Source organism: Castor canadensis, chromosome 14 (genome assembly GCF_047511655.1).
Source record: "Castor canadensis chromosome 14, mCasCan1.hap1v2, whole genome shotgun sequence".
In the NCBI taxonomy this organism is placed as follows: Eukaryota; Metazoa; Chordata; class Mammalia; order Rodentia; family Castoridae; genus Castor; species Castor canadensis.
This window is the reverse complement of record NC_133399.1, coordinates 2,712,497-2,731,993: the sequence shown is the minus strand read 5'-3', so window position 1 is coordinate 2,731,993 and position 19,497 is coordinate 2,712,497. Positions and strand designations below refer to the sequence as shown.

The following is a 19,497-nucleotide window of genomic DNA, read 5'->3' as shown; positions in this document are numbered from 1 at the left end:
ACTTAAGGATTTAACTCTGGGGCCTCGATAGGCCTGCTGTCCCCTCTTCCTAGCTTGGTATTAATGCTCCCTCCTTCAGTACATTAACAGTTAATAGAGGAACTCTCACATGGAGTTACTTTAAACTTCCAAAACAAAGAAACTCTCATATTCATGAACTAATTTGTTCATGAGCCTGTTTCTATGAATCTTTCTAAACCTCACTTTCGCAGACTTTGTTCATATAGAAATTACAGTTTGACCCTAGGAACTCCATGCATGCCAAACAAATACTGCCTAGATAAAGGTCCAGTTTTACAATCTTTGAATAGATAAAAAAGCAACCACATTTGCATGTACAGAACTTACTCTTTATTGTCACTGTAATTAATTAGCTATTGACAAACTGTTCTCTGTTCCTTCCTACCTGATATAGTTGGGACCAGTATTCATAAAATGTGGGGGATTCTGTCTCTTGCTTGGGACTATTGGAAGGTGTTGGCTCATGTAACAGGTAGGAAACAGAATAAGTTTGCAGATCTTTGGGAATAGGCTTTCAAGGGAGTTCATTGAATCTTAGGTTTCTCTGCTTCTGTTCTTTTTCTCCCTCCCAGGATGTGAACTGTTTTGCTCCATGGCATGCTTCCCATACTATATGCAAATGTGAGGCCCTGTATCCAAACCAGAATACTACCAAAAATTCTTTTTAACATCAGTGAGACATAAACATTAAAAACAAATGAACATATACTATTTCTTAATGAGTATAAAGTATATAGAGATGTAAAATTTGGCCATAATAATATCAAATGTGGAGTGTGAAGAAAATAAAAGTAAATTGTCTTTATATTCAACTAAAGCTAAGTTTTGTTTCCTAAATTTTGAATAGCCATAATATATTTTATGTAACCCTTGTGGTAAGTATGAAGAAAACATATTTTTTTTTTTGGCAGTACTGGGGTTTGAACTCCTGGCTGCATGCTTACTAAGCAGATGCACTATCACTTCAGCAATTCCACCAGTGAAGAAATGATTTCTAATAGAGACACAACAACAAAGAAAAAAAAAATGAAACCATTTCATATCAATAACACATAAAACACAGAGCATGTAAATATGATTGAAGGGAGGGATCCGTATCTGCACATGTCATTAATAAATGTGAAGATGGTGGACTGGACTAGTGCATCAATGAATTATTAGTACCTCTGAGGCATAGAGCCAGGAAGATGGTGAAACATCTTTCAAATTGGGCAATGATGGGAAGGCACTAAAGGTTTAGTAGTGGAGCTGTCCACCTTTTACAAAGTAGACAACTGAGGATCAGGAGAGAGGGAGAGAAAAAACGCAAGTCAGTGTCATCCACAGGTTCAGGGATCAGACTTAAGTAAAAGAAAAGAGCTTCACAAAATATCCAGTGCTGTTCCATTGAAAATAGAAATATATGAACCTCACAATATATACATAGTGCACACTGGGAGAAAAAGAGAGCCTCACTGTGTAGCAAAGAGCAAAAGCTGAAATACAAGAAAAAAGAGACTCAGGAACCACAATGAACACTACTGTTAGTATAGAGTCTAAAGACACATGGACTCTTCATCACATGCTGGTACTAGGAAAGTTCTCTCTTCTTCTATGCATTCAGTCAATGTACAGTGGTGGCAGGCCATACTGATAAGCTCCTGAGTCTGGAACTTTAGCTTTGCTTTCTAAAGCCTATGTTAAAGATCTCAGTGCAGACTTTCTATCAATCCCACTTTAGCCATCTTTTTCCCATCAGCAATTTCCCTTTAGTAAAAATAGTGGGAAACATACCAATAATGCCTACCCTGTGCATGAAGCAGCACATCTTTAGTTAAAATGCATATACCTTACTTAGAAAAGGATTTTACATGTTCAGGAAATTATTAACAATAAATTTTACGCATACTTGGTATCATAAAGGGGAAAAGAAAATGGGATAATATATTTAATAAAGGACCACACCTATCAGACAGGCTGAAGTGGTGTAGTGCTTGCCTTAGCATTCCAAGTCCTCTCTTAAATGTGAGGAGGAGGTATGGCTTAAGAAGTAGAGCACCTGCATTACAAGTGTAAAGCCCTGAGTTCAAAATCAAATTCCACCAAAATGTGGAATACACATTTTTGGTAACATTAAAGAGATTCTGAAAATTGTCAATTATAATATGATTTTGTAAAGTTTCCAAAAATGAAGTGCCTGAGATCACAGTTTCAGACACAACGCAAAAAAAGAGTTCATTTTTGTAAACTGGTGATCGTGACACCGAGGATAAAAGTGTAATTCAGAAATATCCTAATGTGGGGAACATACAAATATGCCTGCCCTGTGTATGAAACATCACATCTTTAGTTGAAATGCATGTAGCTTACTTAGAAAAGTAATGTGTGCTGGTTTGTGGTGGCTGATGCCTGTCAACTCATCTACTCAGGAAACAAAGATTGGTGGGATCATGGTTTGAGACCAACCTGTGCAAAAAGTTAATGTAACATCATCTCAGACAGTAACTCTGTATGGTGGTATTTGCAAATAACTCCACCTACATGGGAGTTTCTGTGGAAGGATTGTAGTATAAGGCAGCCATAGAAAAAATGGGACTCTTTATGAAAAATAACTAAAATAGCACTAAATAACTTAGGAGCCGGGCTTGAGCTCCAAATACCCATGTCCATGGTCAAATATGTGTGACAGAGCCTGTCAGGACAGAGCAAAATAGGGAAGGAGGTTGTGCTTAGGACCTTGTCACAGACTTCAGCTACTGGTGGGCAGTTGTTTGGGTGCAGTGTAGTGGACATATGGCTAATAGTAGATGTTTTCCTGGGAGAGCTTCAGGGTTTTCCCTGCTTGATACAGTGCTCCAGGTTAGTCAGTGAGCAAGGGGTGCAATCAGCTATGTTTCTGAGCAGTCTGTTAATAAAGTTCCCTCTGTGTCCAAGGAAAAAATAAAGAAAAACAAAGAAACATGGATTCTATTCTCTATTTCATCAACAATGATCAAATTGCATTTTGAATTTGGAAAGACAATAAAAACAGAAAAAAAAAAAAGGTCACAAAATATAACCAAAACATAAATCCTGTTTAATACTAGACAAAATTAAATGATTTTTGTCGTTCCAAAATTTCAAAAACAACACAACAAATAAGTACATATTCAGGAAAGATCAAGTGATAAATTCATATACCATCAAATTTAACTAAATTTTATATATTCAAGTATCCATAAATCAAATTTTCCCAATTCTGAATAAAATTTATGAAACTTGCATGCTAAGGCATCATTTCATCATTAAAATCTTATAGGCAAAACACACAAAAAATTCCTAACTGAAGTAAACAGCAATTTCATAGAAAAAAAGATTCAATGAAAGAAACAAAAGAGGAGCTCAAGGATGCAGCCTGTTGAACCTACACTATATGAGAAGGTTGTACACATTTTTATACTTAGAGACCAATGTCTCTGTGCAGATGCAGCCCATGATTGCTCACATTGAGGAACGGAGTGAAAGGAACCTGCAAAACCAGGAAATTTCACTCAGGAACCTCCACACATATAATTTTCCCCACTTCCTTGATGAAATGGCTCACTATGACACAGATTCATTGGAAGAGATGTCCAACACTCATTCAGAGCCAATTCAATATTCACAGCTGTGCTTTCTTTTCCTAGCATTGCTAAACACAAATTAATTCCCCAACACCAACAGGTATCCCATATTTTAATTCTGAGGAGAGTCTGCAATGCAGAGCTAAGATATTCAGTAAGTTTACCACTGAGTCCCAGAAACTAGAACCACTGTAGGTTCCAGCCACTTATGTGTCTGCTCTGTATTGTCACCTTTCCCCATCCTTTTTTTTTTTTTGTGGTACTGGGATTTGAATCCAGTGCCTCACACTTGCTAGGTAGGTGCTCTACCATATGATCCACTCCAACAACTCTTTGTTGTGTTCAGTATTTTTGAGATGGGTTCTTGCAAATGGTTTGCTCAGGTTGGCTAATTTTCCCAGGGATGACTTCAAGCCAAGATCCTTCTGATCTCTACTTTCAAGAAGATAGGATTACAGGTGTTAGTCACTGGTGCAGAGCACCATTTCCTAACTTGATGTTATCTGGTGATGGTGCTGTGCACCATCTAACTAGTACCATAAAGATACTACCTAAAAAATGACCAAGAACAAACAATCAAAGATGCTCCTATTGCCAGGACATTCTGAGTTTTACTTACTCCACAGCAGAACCTGGGACCAAGAGCCAATAAACTGTGAAATTAATAATTGATTTCATTCACCTGGCACATCCCAAAGGTTTCTAACTTTTCCACTGTCCATGAAAGGCATTCTCAATTATGACAACCTACATTCTGACTAGACCAATGACCTGAATGTAAATTATCCAAGTAATCTTTATGAACACTGCTGATTAAAGACCACCATCCACCATTCTTCATATTCTCATTACACTTAGATGTCTTCCCTTTTAAATTGACCACAAGGCAAGGACAAACTTTCAAGTTCCACACTTTATGCCTCAAAATCAGTAGCTTAATTGATCACAAGCAAACTGCTCTGTATGTTCTCTGCTTCCTCCAGGTCTGGGATCTCTAACCATGTCCAATAAGAACCCCAAATAACAACTCCTTTACTGACACTCTAAGGACTGGGTGGCCTCAGGGAAAGATGTTCTGCCATAGGAGCAGATGGTGTCCTTCCTTCATCCTTCATCTCTGACCTTCTTTCTCCTCCTGTTTGCTCCTCCCTATAAAACACAGACCTGTTCTGTCTCATTCTGAAGTCTCTACAGGTCTTCAGGTGGTGCTGTCCCAACACTGTGACCTCTTTCACTAAGTTCATGTCCTACCTCAATCTGCATTTCATTTGTGAAAATACTGTGTAGACATAGGCCAAGGTCAACATCAATTATGTCAGAGAGGGCAACAATCTCAAACCCTAAACACCTCCCCAGATCTATATTTCACTTTGAATACCAAATGCATATGCAATCCCTTTTCAGTTAATTGGGCCAGACAGGGATAACTATAAATTTAGGGATTTATTACAGACAAAAGAAGTACTTGGTTTGGGGACTGACCCTGGATGTGAGAGTTCAAATATTTATATTACTCAACTTTTCAAATATTTATATCACTCAGGTCAATCAAATGAACCTAGAGATTGTTAGGAGCAGGGAACCAAGGACCACAGATCATGCTGCACAAGAACCCATAACCTTCTGCCATCTCCACAGTCTGGAGAGGCATGAGATCTAATGCAGAGCTCTCTGAGAGTGTTCTCAGTCTGGGACACATCAAAACTAGGACTGACAGAATGATTGGCTTAAACCCATCCTTCCAGCCACAACCGTAGAAAAGAGAAGACCAAGTGACAAGCAGCAACAGCAGTGACTTGTTCTGCAGGTTTCAGGGCTGTGATGGAGAAGCCCAGGCTCATCACAGCCACTGAGGCCAATGTCAAACCCCTTATCCTGCCCAGTCTGAGGAAGCAGGTCAGAAACTCACCATTTCCTGTTTCTGTGTGTCCAGTTCTTGCACATCACCAGCAGCACAAACAATGCACAGTGAGAAATTGAGTCATAGAAGTGGATCTTAGGAGCACAGAGTGATCCAGAAAATGTGGCACCAGGAAATGCATTTTCTCTGTTAAGCAGTGGGGGCTCTTTCTGATGGCCTCTTATTGGTCTTTCCCTGCAATTTGCTCCTTGCAGCACTTCTCCTTGGCTTCTGATCCAAGACCACTAAGGGGTGAAGCAATCCTTTCCTGGCAGTTTCCAAATACCTGTTTCCAGCTATAGCATTTAGCAGGATAGGCCTCCTTTCTAGCCCCTACCCAGCCAAGCTGGGGGATTCACAGTAGTTAAGCAGAACTTCCTCCTGAATTTTCAGGGTGGAAACTACTTTTTCCACTTGGAAATTGGGCCAGCAATCCATGAACAGAATTCCACAATCAGTATCCAAGGATATACCACCTCACAGAAAGAGCAGTAGGTACACCAGAGCAAACACTCTTCCTATTACACGTAAATGATCCACCCAACCTTTCTCACATGCTCCTCCATCTCCCAAAGTCTTATAATTTTGTCTCAACAATGTTTATCAGAATTAATCAGTGCAAACAAAGCAACTCTAAAACAAGTGGATTTTTTTAGAGGGGGTGATACTAGGATTGAACTCAAGGCCTCACACCTGCTAGGATGACATTCTACCACTTAAGTCACTCCACAAGCACTCCCAACTTTTTTGAGCTCTTGTTTTCTCCTCCCTTTAACAGCAAAGCTCTTTTGTTTAATAATTGGGGTGCATGCATACCTTACTTTTGGGGAAATCATGTAGTGTAATACATAAACCAAAATCATGTCATTCATTAATCATGTCACTATAAAATGAGAAACAGTCTGAGGGCAATAACAGGTATGTGAGAGGAGGGACCAAGTCCCCTCTCCCCTGCAAGAACAACCATGTATGAATGTGGTCACTTATTTCCAATGGTTCTGGCAATGTGGGGTATACACAGACATTCAGGGATTAGTGGTATCACTAAGAATCCTGGGCCTCAGATGACAGTTTCTGGACTTAAGTCCTGCTTATTCTGAACCTGGGAGTCTCATGGGAAATGCAGAAACTTACCTTAGAGAAAGAGCAGAGAATATACACTGCATTGCAATCCTCTTTCCACACACAAACTAAATAAACAAGCCAAGAGTGTCAAATGAATACCATGCCAACACCACACAGACTGGGAGCCTCATGGTTGGTGTGGTGGTGTCCTGTGAGGACTGTAGACTAGGACAAATCAGTTCACAGGGACTGTACAAAGAGTTCAGACAGCACAGTGCTTTGCAGGTATTACCTGGACAGAATTTGCATTTTCATGCATAGTGCTGGTTGAATCGCACTACGATTTCTATGATTAAATGTTCTAAAGAATAGGCTTAAGACAAAAACAGTTAGGCAGCATCAGAAAAAAGGTCTTATGAATTGACAGTTTGTTCAGGTCATAACCATAAAATGACTTGATGTGACATCTCCCTGCTGGCAAATAGTAAGGTGCTGAAGGAGAGATCATTTCGGTGTTGAAGGAGGGGCACCAGGGCATGGCAAACTCCCAGGCTAAACCCTTACCTGCTCCTAACAGAGACTTCTCTGTGGGGTGTATCCAAGCAATGTGCAATGCTATGGAATATGTATAATCATAGAATGGGCATTTTCTTGTGGCCTTGGATAAAGCAGTCAGTTTTTCTGAGCTAGAAAAAGGTTTAGCTTTAGTCCATCTTGATTTCTGTGTAGAATATTGTTGGCATGTAATTCCCATTTATACATGTATGTAATAACTGCATCCCCTGTGTTGGCACATTTTAATTTGGCTGGCTGAAAATGGGTAGATTGTCTAAAGTGGTGTCTGAAAATCTATGCCATGAAACCAGTTTTCTCATTCCAGCTACCAGAAGGATGACATTAGGACCTCTTTCATTTGCTGGTACAGGTCTCACATAAAATGATGAATATGCATATCACTGTGATATCAGCCTTAAATAAAATGGTAACAGTTCTTGCAAGTAAACAAAGGGACCTACAAATGGCATGAAAATGTGACAGTATTAATCCCACTGGGTAAAGGTAAATTTAATCATATTCAGAATACTGAAATGCTGTGAGACAAAGTGTAAAAATTTTTTTAACTTCAGGGCAGGTGGAGTGGCTCAAGTGGTAGGGTGCCTGCCTAGCAAATGTGAGGCCCTGAGCTCAAACCCCAGAACTACCAAACATTTTTTAACTTCAGTTAGCAACAAGCATTAGAAACAAGCAACATAAAATATTTCTAATGGATATAAAGTACAGACAGATGTAAAGTGTGACATAAATAATATTGAAGGTGGAGTGGGAAGAAAATAAATGTAAATTGTGTTTACATTCAACTATAGGTAAGTTTTTGTTTGTTAAATATTGAATAGCCATAATATATTTTATATAAGCCTTGATTTAACTATGAAGAAAAATTACTAATAGAGACAGAATGACAAAGAAAACAAATGAAATTGCATCATATCAGTAATACATAAAACACAGAGCATTTCAGTAAGATTGAAGGAAGGGATCAGTATCTCCTCAGTCATTAATAAATGTGAAGATGGTGGTGTGGACTAGTGGCAGCAGTGAATTATTAGTACCTCTGAGGCATAGAGGCAAGACAGCTGTTGAGGAGTTATCATCTTTCAAGACGGGCATTGGCGGGAAGGCACTGAAGGTTCAGATGTGGACAGCATGCTATACAAACTAGAAAATTTCAGATCAGGATAGAGGGGAAAAAAAAGTATAAGCCTACAGAATGCATAGGGTCAGAGGGCACACTTAAGTATACAAAACCAAGAATCTTATGAAATATTCAGTGTGGTTTCGTGGAAAATGGAAATATATAAACATCACAGTATGTACATAGTGCTTGGTTGGAGAGAAAGCAAGCCTAAGCATGTAGCACAGGGATGGGTTGAAATAAAAGAAGCTATGGACTCAGGAACCACAATGAACACTGCTTTCAGCAGAGTCTAAAGACACATGCAGTCTTCATAACATGTTGGCACTAGAAAAGTTCTCTCTTCTAGGCATTCAGTCAAGGTGCAGTGGTGGCAGGCCATTTTGATAAACTCCTGATTCTGGAACTTTAGCATTGAAAGGTCCCTGCATTGTCCTATCTCTGAGAACTCCCAGCAAGGGTTAGTTGCTGATACAGTGAGTGCTGGCCTTGAGTGCTGGTCTAGCTATAGGGGAAAGGCCTCAAGTGAGATCAAGGCAGAGGTCCATGTGGTGGGAAACTGGTCAGATATGAGGGAACAGAGTAAATCTCTTCCCATTTGGGCCAGTGGTAGGGAAGCATATGAAAGAAAAATATGTAAGTTTATATTGGTGAACAAAAGAGAACCTCTAGTCATTAAGCCAACCTATGATTAAGAGTCATTAATAGGGCTAGTGGAGGGGCTCAAGTATTAGAGCATCTGCCTAGCAAGCATGACGTCCTGAGTTCATACCCCAGTATCACCAAAACAAACAAACATGAGATTTTTAAAGCCAAACACCTTACACATAGTTTAGGGTTTATCTACAGAAATGAATGGATCTATCCTACAAGAGGAGGACAATTTTAAAATGGATACAAAAGCATTTGTAAGTTTGCTGGGACAAATCATTTGGTGACAACCAATCATAATGAATGTCAGGGATCCAATGAACCAGTGGGGATGAGAAAACAACATTTGATTGTCTCACCCAACAATAGGTTAAGGTGAAAAAAATGCTGGTACATACACCATGCTCTCTATGCCAGTTCTCAGTGCTATGGGCAAGGGAAAGAGTGGCAAGCACAGTATCATCATGAAACACATTGGCTGATGCTATCATACATCCCCTAAATGGACCAATAGTACAGACATAAGCAGTTTTCCTTCAACTACAAAATAAAACTTCTTATACAAACCACTACTCAGTGAGTCTCATGAGCTCTGCCTTTCTGATTCCCCTCCCATGTGTACCGGAGCTTTTCTACTCTTTTCTTCTCTTCTGACATAAAACTACTCTTTTGCTTACCCTGTTGTTTGTGACTATCATTCTTTGACTACATGAGACAATGTTCCAGGCAACTACTCTAGCACACCTGAGACCAGACCACAGCAACAATTGTTTTTTGTGTGTATTACATGATCAATGTTGAGTTGGTTGCTGGTGGCTCATATCAATAATTTTATAACTTGGTAGACTGAGATCAGGAGAGTTGCAGCCAGAAGCCAAGCTAAGCAAATAAGTGATAGAGACCCCAGAGGAAAATGGACTGGGAGCGTGGCTGAATCAGCAAAGCACCTGCTTTGGATGCATGAACACCCAAGTTCACACCCCAGTGCCACCAAAAAGAAAAAGTCATTAGCATTGCTGTGATGACCATGCATAAGGTGCAATAGAGAATAATGGCTAAGGCCAATGACTGTAAACTGAAGTCAGCCTTGGACCTGTGAGTAGAGGACAAGAAATTCCTTGTGGCAATTTCTTCGCAGTTGCCCTCCTGCAGCTGCTGAGAACAGCTAGAGAAGGAGTGCTGACAGTGGCAAACTTTTGAGAACGGGAAAGAAGGAGACACACACATTGACATGAAGGGACATTCCTATCATTTCTGAGGTTTTAACACTCAGTACCATGGGGCTGATTTCTGGAAAGTGTTCATTTTGGCATGCATAGATTCCAGGAATCGGACCATATAGCTATAGGATTACAAATCTCTGAAGGTCAGACATACAGAAAGAGATTTAGACAGTTCCATGTAAGAAGAAATTATGAATATGACAGTTTCTTCAGTTCAGAACCTTAAGTATAACATGAATAGTATTGAAAGTGGAGTGAGAAGGAAAAAAGTACAGAGACTTTGTTTGCGATTATAACTAAGTTTTGTTTCCTACAATTATAAGAAGATAATCATAATATATTTTATAAAAACTTGTTATAAATGCAACAACAACAACAAAAAAAAACCCTTTTAATACAGGCACAAGTGACAAAGAAAAAAGCAATCAAAATATGCCAGTAGGGAAAAAAAGGAACAAGAGCACAAGACTGATAGGCAGGCATAACTATATAACACTCATTAATAAATGTGAAGATGGTAGACTAGTGGCATCACTTTTCCCCAGTATTCCCGAGACACAGAGGCTGAATGTAGTGAGGAGCAAACTTTTATGATGCCTGAGGGTGGGAAGGCATTGAAGATTCAGTAGTCAACAAAACAATCTACAAATTTTAAAATATCTGATCAGGAGAGGGAAAAATTTAAGCATGGGGAACTTATACTGACAGAAGAGAGACTAAGATAAAAGAAAGAAAGAACCTCAGAAAACAGGCACTGCTGTTTCATAGAAAATAGACAAAAATATTTTGAAAATCCACAAATATGTCCTAATGCACACTGAGAGACAAAGAGAAGAGAACTTTAGTGTGTGACATAGGGTAGGGCCAGAGAGGATAGAAAAAAGAACCTCAGGAATGACAACAAACACTGGTCTTAATTTGCAAAAACAATTTAGTCTAAGGACACCTGCAGTCTGCATAACAACTTGGCATGGAGAAATTTTGCTCTTCTTGGGTGGGAGAAGATTTTAGAAGTGAAAGATCACTGTCCTACCTTAACTGACTCCAGCAATATAAGGTGTTGGATTAGTGAATGCTGGCCTGGAGGCCTGGTCTAGCTGTACAGTGAAGGATTTCAGTAACATTAAACACAGAGCTCCAGGTGGTGGGAAAGGAGTCAGATGCACAAGGGATAGAGAAAATCTCTTCCCACTTGGGCCATCAGAAGGGATATTCACTGAGATGTGGGGAGGTGAAATAAACAGCTGAAAGTGACTATGTGTGGAAGTGAAGTTGTAGAAAGTCATAAGTCTTCAGAGTTAAGGATACCATGGCTTGCAATGTTTTTCATTGCATCTCCCCATAGTGCTTCCTGGTGCCATTAGCAAACATTTCTAGGTAATCAAAGCTAGTACAAGCAAATGGAGAGCTTGGTTATGCCTTACCTGTTCTGAGAACCAGGACAATTCAGAGAAAACACAATCAGTTATGCACACAAACCACACCTTCTGATTGATAGGCAAACACTACAGATAGGACAGAAAAGGTAGCCAAATTATTTTCTTAAAAATGCTTAAAAAAATGCTGACAGAAACTGCTAACAGGAATATGGAAGAATGTCATCAGCAAACAGCCTGTGTGGTCACACTTCTACACAAGATAAAGGGCACATAAAGAAAGTATTGGAGATTTTTGGTGCCACTTCCTGGCAAAAAATTCACCAAGAAAAGAAAATAGGATAAGCAAGAGGTTTATTTTGGAAGCAGTGGGCAACTGAACGCAGGGTAGTTCTGCTGCATCTCTGATATGAAAGTTGGGCAGGTTTGTTTATGTGATGCAGAGCAAAAGAAAATCAAAGGTGCACCCTCTAGCAGGAGGGTGGGAAGAGTCAAATAGAAATACGGAACTAGGGATCCTGAGAACTCAAGCTTTTCTTGTGGTCTGTACAGATGGGGATGATTATTCCAGGCAAATGGGTTTATGTGTTATTAACTCTCGTAGTGTCACTAGATACTGGTGGCTCAAGCCTGTAATCCTAATTGTTAGGTTGAGTATGGGACACCACATGAGGACTGGAACCTTCCTCATCACTGTTGGCTTACTGAAAACTCTACACATGGCCCTAAAGAATAACAAACATTCACCTTTAGCCAATTCCTAGAAATTTCCCACCCATCCTCATAGAAAGACCCCATGTGTAGATTGTTAATGAGAGTTCTGTAGTGAGGAGAAAAAATAGAAGCTATGTACTTATATTACATAAAGGAAAAAATTCTATAAAACTGGGAAACAGATGTGGAAGAAATGAAAGAATTGTGAGGAATGGATAGGCAGGGAGATGGTACTAATGCCAGCACAAGTTTATTGTGGACAAAACCCTGGATCCTCTGGGAAACAAAGTGAGAAAGTGATTGAAGAAGAGAAGGTCACAGTGGGCATGAACAAGGGGCCGCAGCAGAGGGAGGACACAGGGCATCCACTTAGCCCAGGAAGACACCTGTTCCCAGCTGTCCACGTTTAGTTGTTGGAGATTGGTAGCACATTCTGGAAGTCTCTTAGTGGTATCATGAAGATCATGGTCTGGTCGAAGTAAAGCAGCATTGACATAAAAACAGTATTCAAAGTTTTGGGTGTCAACCTATGTGAAGGAATGTAGGCTTTAGGAGATAAAGTCAGACAAGCAGTTAAATGCACACAGGCCAATGGCCATCAGCATGAGAAGGAAAAACAATGGGAATTTGGTACAGACACTGGCTATAGATTTAAGTAGACAAAAGAACTAGGGGAAGGGGACAAAGGCATGCATAGCAAACAGTTAGAAAGACAGGTGTGACAAGGTTGGTCACCATTTCAGCCCCTGTTCTGGGAGAGGATCCAGAGTTGTTATCTAGAGGGTATTCCACCTAAGCAATTTAAGTCTAAGCTATAAGTACTTGTTATTTAAGTCTAAACTAGAAAAGCCTTTATCAAGTAGAATACAGAGTAAGTAAAGGTCAGAATACTCCCAGTTAAATAAATTGGGTGGGGAAAATAACTCCATGAGCATGGACTACAAAAATTTAATTTGTCTTTACTTAAATAGAATGCCTTAGCAAAAATATGAGTTTACCGTATATCAGAGGTGCCTGTAAGGGCTTGGATGTCCACTATCCCTGTGTAAGATCACATCTTTAAAACTTCTTGGCTTTAGTAACTTCTGTGAGGTCTGTCACAGATGACTCCATCAGGATTGTGACAGCTTTCCCCTCTTGTCTCCCAACTGTCTGTGAAGAATCTCCTCTGATGATTTCATCAATTAGCCATTCTGGTTAATGAAGTCCCTTGTTGAGCTTTTCTAGGATGTCCCACAATGGAGAGGAAGCATCAGGCAGGTCAGGTGAGAATCAGTGCCAATTAAGACACCCTTGAACAAATTATAAGCAACAAAAGAGGTTTAGAAAAAGTGGCCTTACCTGGCACCCATTTTAGATCTGTCTGGACTTCAGATGATATCCTGACAACTTAAATATGCTGCAGAATGTCAACAGAGAAGAGGTAAAAGTTTTACAAAGAACCAACAAAAGCAAATGTGGAAAATGCTGACTCCATTGAAAAAGAGGTACTCGGTAGAGTTCTTTTGGGGGTTTAACTGCAAGCTATACAAAGAAGGACTCACAATGTGAATGAAAAGACTTAGAAGAGCCATGGCTAAAGTACAGAAAAGTAGTCTGGGAATTGTGAAAACAATTAGTTATTTCCATTGCTGACATCTTTTTTAGCAAAATTATTGTGACTGACAGTATTAAAACAGCCACACCAAATGTTCCTTGTTACAATTAGGAACATAGGGACACAAGCTTGCAAAAGTCTGGCATCATTAACTTTAGATCTCTTCCAAGATAGGGAGATAATACCTGTGATGCCAAATAGCCTTATTTTCTAATACATTTTATAACTAATATACAACCAAATAAGTGTTACAAATATAGGCCAGTCTTTAAAGAGCAGGATTGCCTAAATGGGAGAGTTTTTCTAAATGTTATGACTACAAACAGCATAACTGTCAAAAGTTTCATTAACCAATTTGTATGCCAAAATTTAGGTGTAACACATTTGGTTAAAAGGTTCTTTTAGGTAAACGGACATTTTTAACTTTCCAAATGTTTGTACTATATTTAGATAATGTCTAGAGACAGAACACAGGTATAGCGTGGTCATTTAAAAGCACTTCACATGAGCAAATACTTAAATGAACTCTGATTTAGTAGTGTTTAAAAGCTTCACAAGATCAGCAGAAACAGAAGGATTTACACTGATAACACCATAAAACTGTTTTTTACATATTTTCCTCAGGGTAGAACAATATTAATATTGCCTTGTTATTTTATGGACACAGAGAATCAAGTTTAATTTAACATGACCCTGGAAAATCTTTTAGGAAAGTCTTAGATTCCAGTCAACTTTACTTTCTTTTAACTTTCTCCCAAAGTACACACTCAATATCTTTCTATATCCTTTCTTGTTCTTCATTTGTTGACTTTGTAACTTGTACTTTCAAAATGACTTTTATAAAAATTTTAAATTTAAATAAAATTGTTTTTCCAATTACCCTTATATTTTTACTCTGCAGACCTATAAAGAAAGGCAATTTAAAACTGTTTACCTATAAGCAACTTAAAGACACTTTTGTTAATAGGTCTAACTATAAAAGAATTGAATGTAAATTACACTCATGACAAAATAAATGGATTGAGGTTGCTGTCCAAAAAAAAAATAATAATAATAAATGCCCATATTTTAGTTAGACCTGATTGACATAAACCTTTGCAAAACTGGTTTTTCTTAAAACTAGCAGTAGAGGAGGTGGGGGAGAGAAGAGAACAGAAGCCTTTCATTTCTTAACATTAACCCAATAATAAGAATCACCCTAAAGTTGTACAAACACATGCAGGAAATGTTTAAATCAGGCATGCCATAAATGTCAATTTATGCATAGAACTGAAGAACATGTAAAAATTAACTAAGTGGCCACAGGTACAATGATCAGTTATTTTTAAATTTTTAGGAGCAAATTGAAAGGTGTTCCATGCTGTTCTTTTATGACTCATTTTGGGCAGTTTGATGGCTAAAGCAAGAGTCAATTCTAGGAAAGTGTTTTGAGTCAATCTCAGTCTCCAATAACATTGTTAACATAGCTATCAGATTTTTGTATCTAATAGGTTACTCATACAACAAACATACACATAATTGACCCAATGACACACAAAACAATTACATTAACTCTGAGTGCATTCAAAGATATTGAAGGCTTTACATTTACCACGTGAGGGTGTTTTCAATAATCTCTAATAGTAGTTTACCTTGGGCTACAGTAGCTTTGTTATTAGGCAAACCTTTAAAGTAAATTTAAGGAGCCCAGTCTTGTGTCTAGGGTTGGCATCCCACATACTTGCATTAAAAAAGGATATAGGATGAACAAATCCACCGTCTTGTTTCACAGTAAAATTTTTTAAATTAAAATTTGTATGACAGGCTGAGAAAAGGGCAGACTTGTGGTAAAAAGGATTACATCTCCATTGAAACTGGTGATAGAAAGCATGGAAAAGGTAGAATGAATTAACTCCTGAAGAGTTAATTTTAGGTAAGGAGACTGGTGCAAAAAAATCCCAATGCTTTATAATATCCATAGCAGAACTTCAGAAGGCTGTCCTTTTGCCTTTTAGCTAATGCCATAACTTTGAAACCTCAAATTTTAAATTTAAATACATGAAGAATTATTAGACATAGAATTAAAATTCTGCCTTTAGTCACTCCAGGCTGTGTGCAAGTGATGCTGAGGGCTTGGGTCCATAATCCCTACTATATGGTGCCTTGACCAAGAGAATGATCAGGCCAGCTGCAGGTCACCACCTGCAGTAACCTGGATATGGCCTGTTCCCTCTCCTGATCTTGACATATGTGCAAGGGGAAAACAGATCTTCTCAAAGCAAGACTTAAAGGAGAAAAACTCTTAAAGGGTTTAGGCACATTTGGAGGCTTGCTTTTAGGTGTAAGAACAAGAGTTCAGGACAGAAAATTAGCTCCAATCATCAGCCACATGTTATTTAGAATTGCAATTGATTTCGTGGTTTGCAGTCCTGGGACCATGTGAATCACTGAGGTGGCTAAGAGAACTGACAGTGTGACATCAGCAGGACTTTTCATTTCTCCTTGTCCATTTCTGTGTCTGTTGTCCTCACTCAGATGGCCAATCTGGGAGAGGAAACAGGAGAAGGCTGTAGAGTAGGAGGAGCCTGTCCACCATGGCTGAGACAGATTGAGAGAGAAGAGTTGCATAGTTAAACATTATTTACATCTTGTGAGATGAGGAAAGTGGAAAGGATGACATGAAGAAGAGCTGAAGTCACAGAAGGTGGTATTAAATGGAAGACAGAAAAACCTGGGGAGGGCAGAGTGCATTTGCTTAGGAGGAAGACAGAGGCTGGAGCATGGATAAACAGAGGCCTGGAAATAAGGAGACCTTTGTCCATGTCCCATAGCTCTGGAAGTTTTGAGATTGTGATGAATTTGGAAATTCATGGGCCTGTTTGGGCCCATGGTTATTATTGTGTGATTTATATAGCGGCCAATCCCTTTTACAGTATAAAATTAGCTTTTAGGGTTTAATGGTCTTTGTGACAAGCAAAATTAGTATTCTTGTGAGTATCAAGATCAAGGGCCAATGAGATGTACCAGGTGAAGTGTTTTCTGCTCACCATTTTTTCTTATGAATTATGGTACAAAGATATTTATTCTGTGAATTTTTCAATTAAGAACATTTATTTATCCTGTATATTTATATGGGGTATTTGCATTTATGCAAAATAAAATCTATACTTTTATGTATCTTTCAAAAATTTTTTACATGAATCTATAAAGTTTACATTAATATCTTTCAATGTATATATTATGAGAATAGTTTTATATTTCAAGTGTCTATATATAAAGACGTGCAAATAAGTCTATATAGGAAGAATTTTTCTGTGACATATGAGTATTTTAAAAGACATGAAAGTAGAAGGGACTATTTGAGGAAAGGAAGAGGATAATCAGGAGGTGGGTAGAAGAGTGTTTCTGATCCAAGTACACAACATAGATGTATGAAAAGGTCAAACTGAACAAGGCACCAATGGCCATTGCCATTGTAATCTGAGGTACTTGGGAGGTTGAGATAAGGAAGATTGGATCCAGGCCAGTTTAGGTCAAAAAATACAAAAACAAAAAATGGGAAACACCTGCTTTTAAAAAATAGCCAAAGAAAGAAGGACTAGAGGTGTGACTTAAGTAGTACAGTACATACCATGCAAGTGCAAAGCTCTGAGATACATTAATTTGCATAATTAATATATTCTAATAAAATCTCACTGGTTTTTATTCCTTTTCTCACAGTACATGAAGAGTTCAATCATTGAATAAGAAAATAAATCAAACAGATAAATACTTCTTCTATGAGGTGGCATTGCTAGGTAATAAAATGAACCAAAATTGTGCTCTGAGCAAATATGCACAAACAGAAAGACCATGAAACTCTTACTTTAGGTGAGGACAGCACAAAAACCCCTCATCCTCATTGAAGAATGGATTCCTCAGGCTTGTGCTGTAACCCCTGCATTTGTCAAAGCTGATGATCTGTTTAGAACATTCTATGTGTGTCTTCCTTAAGGAGATGGTGAGTCAGATTTACTTATGACAAAAGCAAAAATTGTACAAAATGACTTTAAAATGGCATGAAAATGTATTAATCCCACTGGATGAAAGTAAATCTTAGTCATATTTAGAATACTCTAATGCTGTAAGACAGCATTAAATTTTTTATCTTCAGGGCTGGCAGAGTGGCTCAAGTGGTAGGGTGCATGTGAAGCCCTGTGCTCAAACAAGAGTACTATCAAAAAAAAATTTTAATGACAGTGAGAAACAAACATTAAAAATAAATGAACATATACTATTTCTTAATGAATATAAACTATAAGTTTTGTTTCCTAAATTTTGAATAGCCATAATATATTTTATGTAACTCTGTGGTAACTACGAAAAAAACTTTTTTTTTTTTTGGCAGAACTGGGATTTGAACTCCTGCTGCATACTTGCCAGGTAGGTGTTTACCACTTCAGCAATTCCACCAGTGAAGAAATCATTTCTAATAGAGACATAACAACAACAAAAAACAAATGAAACCATATCATGGCAATAACACATAAAACACAGAGCATGTAACTATTATTGAAGGAAGGGATCGGTATCTGCACAAGTCATTAATAAATGTGAAGATGGTGGACTGAACTAGTGCACCAATGAATTATTAGTACCTCTGAGTCATAGAGCCAGAAAGATAGTGAAGCATTATCTTTCAAATTGGGCAAGGATGGAAAGGCACTGAAGATTCAGTAGTGGACAGCACCCTATACAAAGTAGACAACTGAGGATCAGAAGAGAGGGAGAGAAAAAAAGCAAAAGCATATGGCATCTACAGGCTCAGGGAGCAGACTTAACCTACAGAAAGCAAGAAGCTCACAAAATATCCAGTGCAGTTCCACTGAAAATACAAATATATGAACCTCACAATATATACATAGTGAACACTGGGAGAAAAAGAGAGCCTCAGTGTATAGCAAAGAGCAAAAGCTGAAATGAAGAAAAAAAGAGACTCAGGAATCACAATTAACACTACTATCAGTAGAGAGTCTAAAGACACATGGACACACGTGTCCAGGATGTCACATGCTGGCAACAGGAAAGTTCTCTCTTCTTCAAGGCATTCAGTCAAGGTGCAAGGGCATATTAATAAGCTCTTGAGTCTGGACCTTTAGCATTCAAAGGTCTCTGCATTCTCCTATCTCTGGGAACACCCAATAAGGGTCAGTTGATGATCCAGTGAATACTGCCCTAGTGCTGATCTAGTTATATGGGAAAGCCCTCAAGTGAGATCAGGGCAGAGCTCTATGTGGTGGGAAACTCATCAGATATGCAGGAGACAGAGGAAACCTCTTTACATTTGGGTCATTGGTTGGGAAACATATTAAGGAAATATTCTCAAACATTGCATCAAATTAAAACCTGGTAGAAATTTTTGAAAAATACATTTGAATTCACTCATAAATCCAACACAGATTTAAATCAAGGAAGAAACACCTTATTGAAGTGGGTGCTGTTTCTCACAAGGTTTTCTCTCTCCTTCCTAGTTATTACTGGACCTAACTGAGCTTAACTGGGGGTGACTGGAAATTTCAGATAAGACACAGGATAGACAGACAGACCAGGTGTGTTGAGTGCTGGGGTGGAGATGCACAACCCTCATTGCTTCTTTTCTCTATCTTGATTCTTTAAGGCTTTACTCCTTGCAGTTCTTTAAAACCTTTTTCCTTAGGC

The 19,497-nt window shown here is 38.5% G+C and overlaps 1 protein-coding gene across 9 annotated transcripts in view; it reads right to left on the bottom strand.

Annotated features, from left to right (window-relative positions):
* The window catches only part of LOC109674122 (uncharacterized), a 387,761-nt gene that overhangs the window by 34,906 nt on the left and 333,358 nt on the right, over positions 1-19,497 (bottom strand). For 3 of the 9 annotated variants that reach the window (XM_074053671.1, XM_074053670.1, XM_074053673.1), the window contains exon 2: positions 13,223-13,516. The exons of 5 other annotated variants lie outside the window; for them this stretch is intronic. The gene's annotated coding sequence lies outside the window, so the exon portion shown is untranslated. Of the gene's footprint in view, positions 1-13,222; positions 13,517-13,565; positions 13,624-19,497 lie in introns of all 9 variants that reach the window. One more of the 9 variants, XM_074053674.1, reaches the window with a different exon arrangement.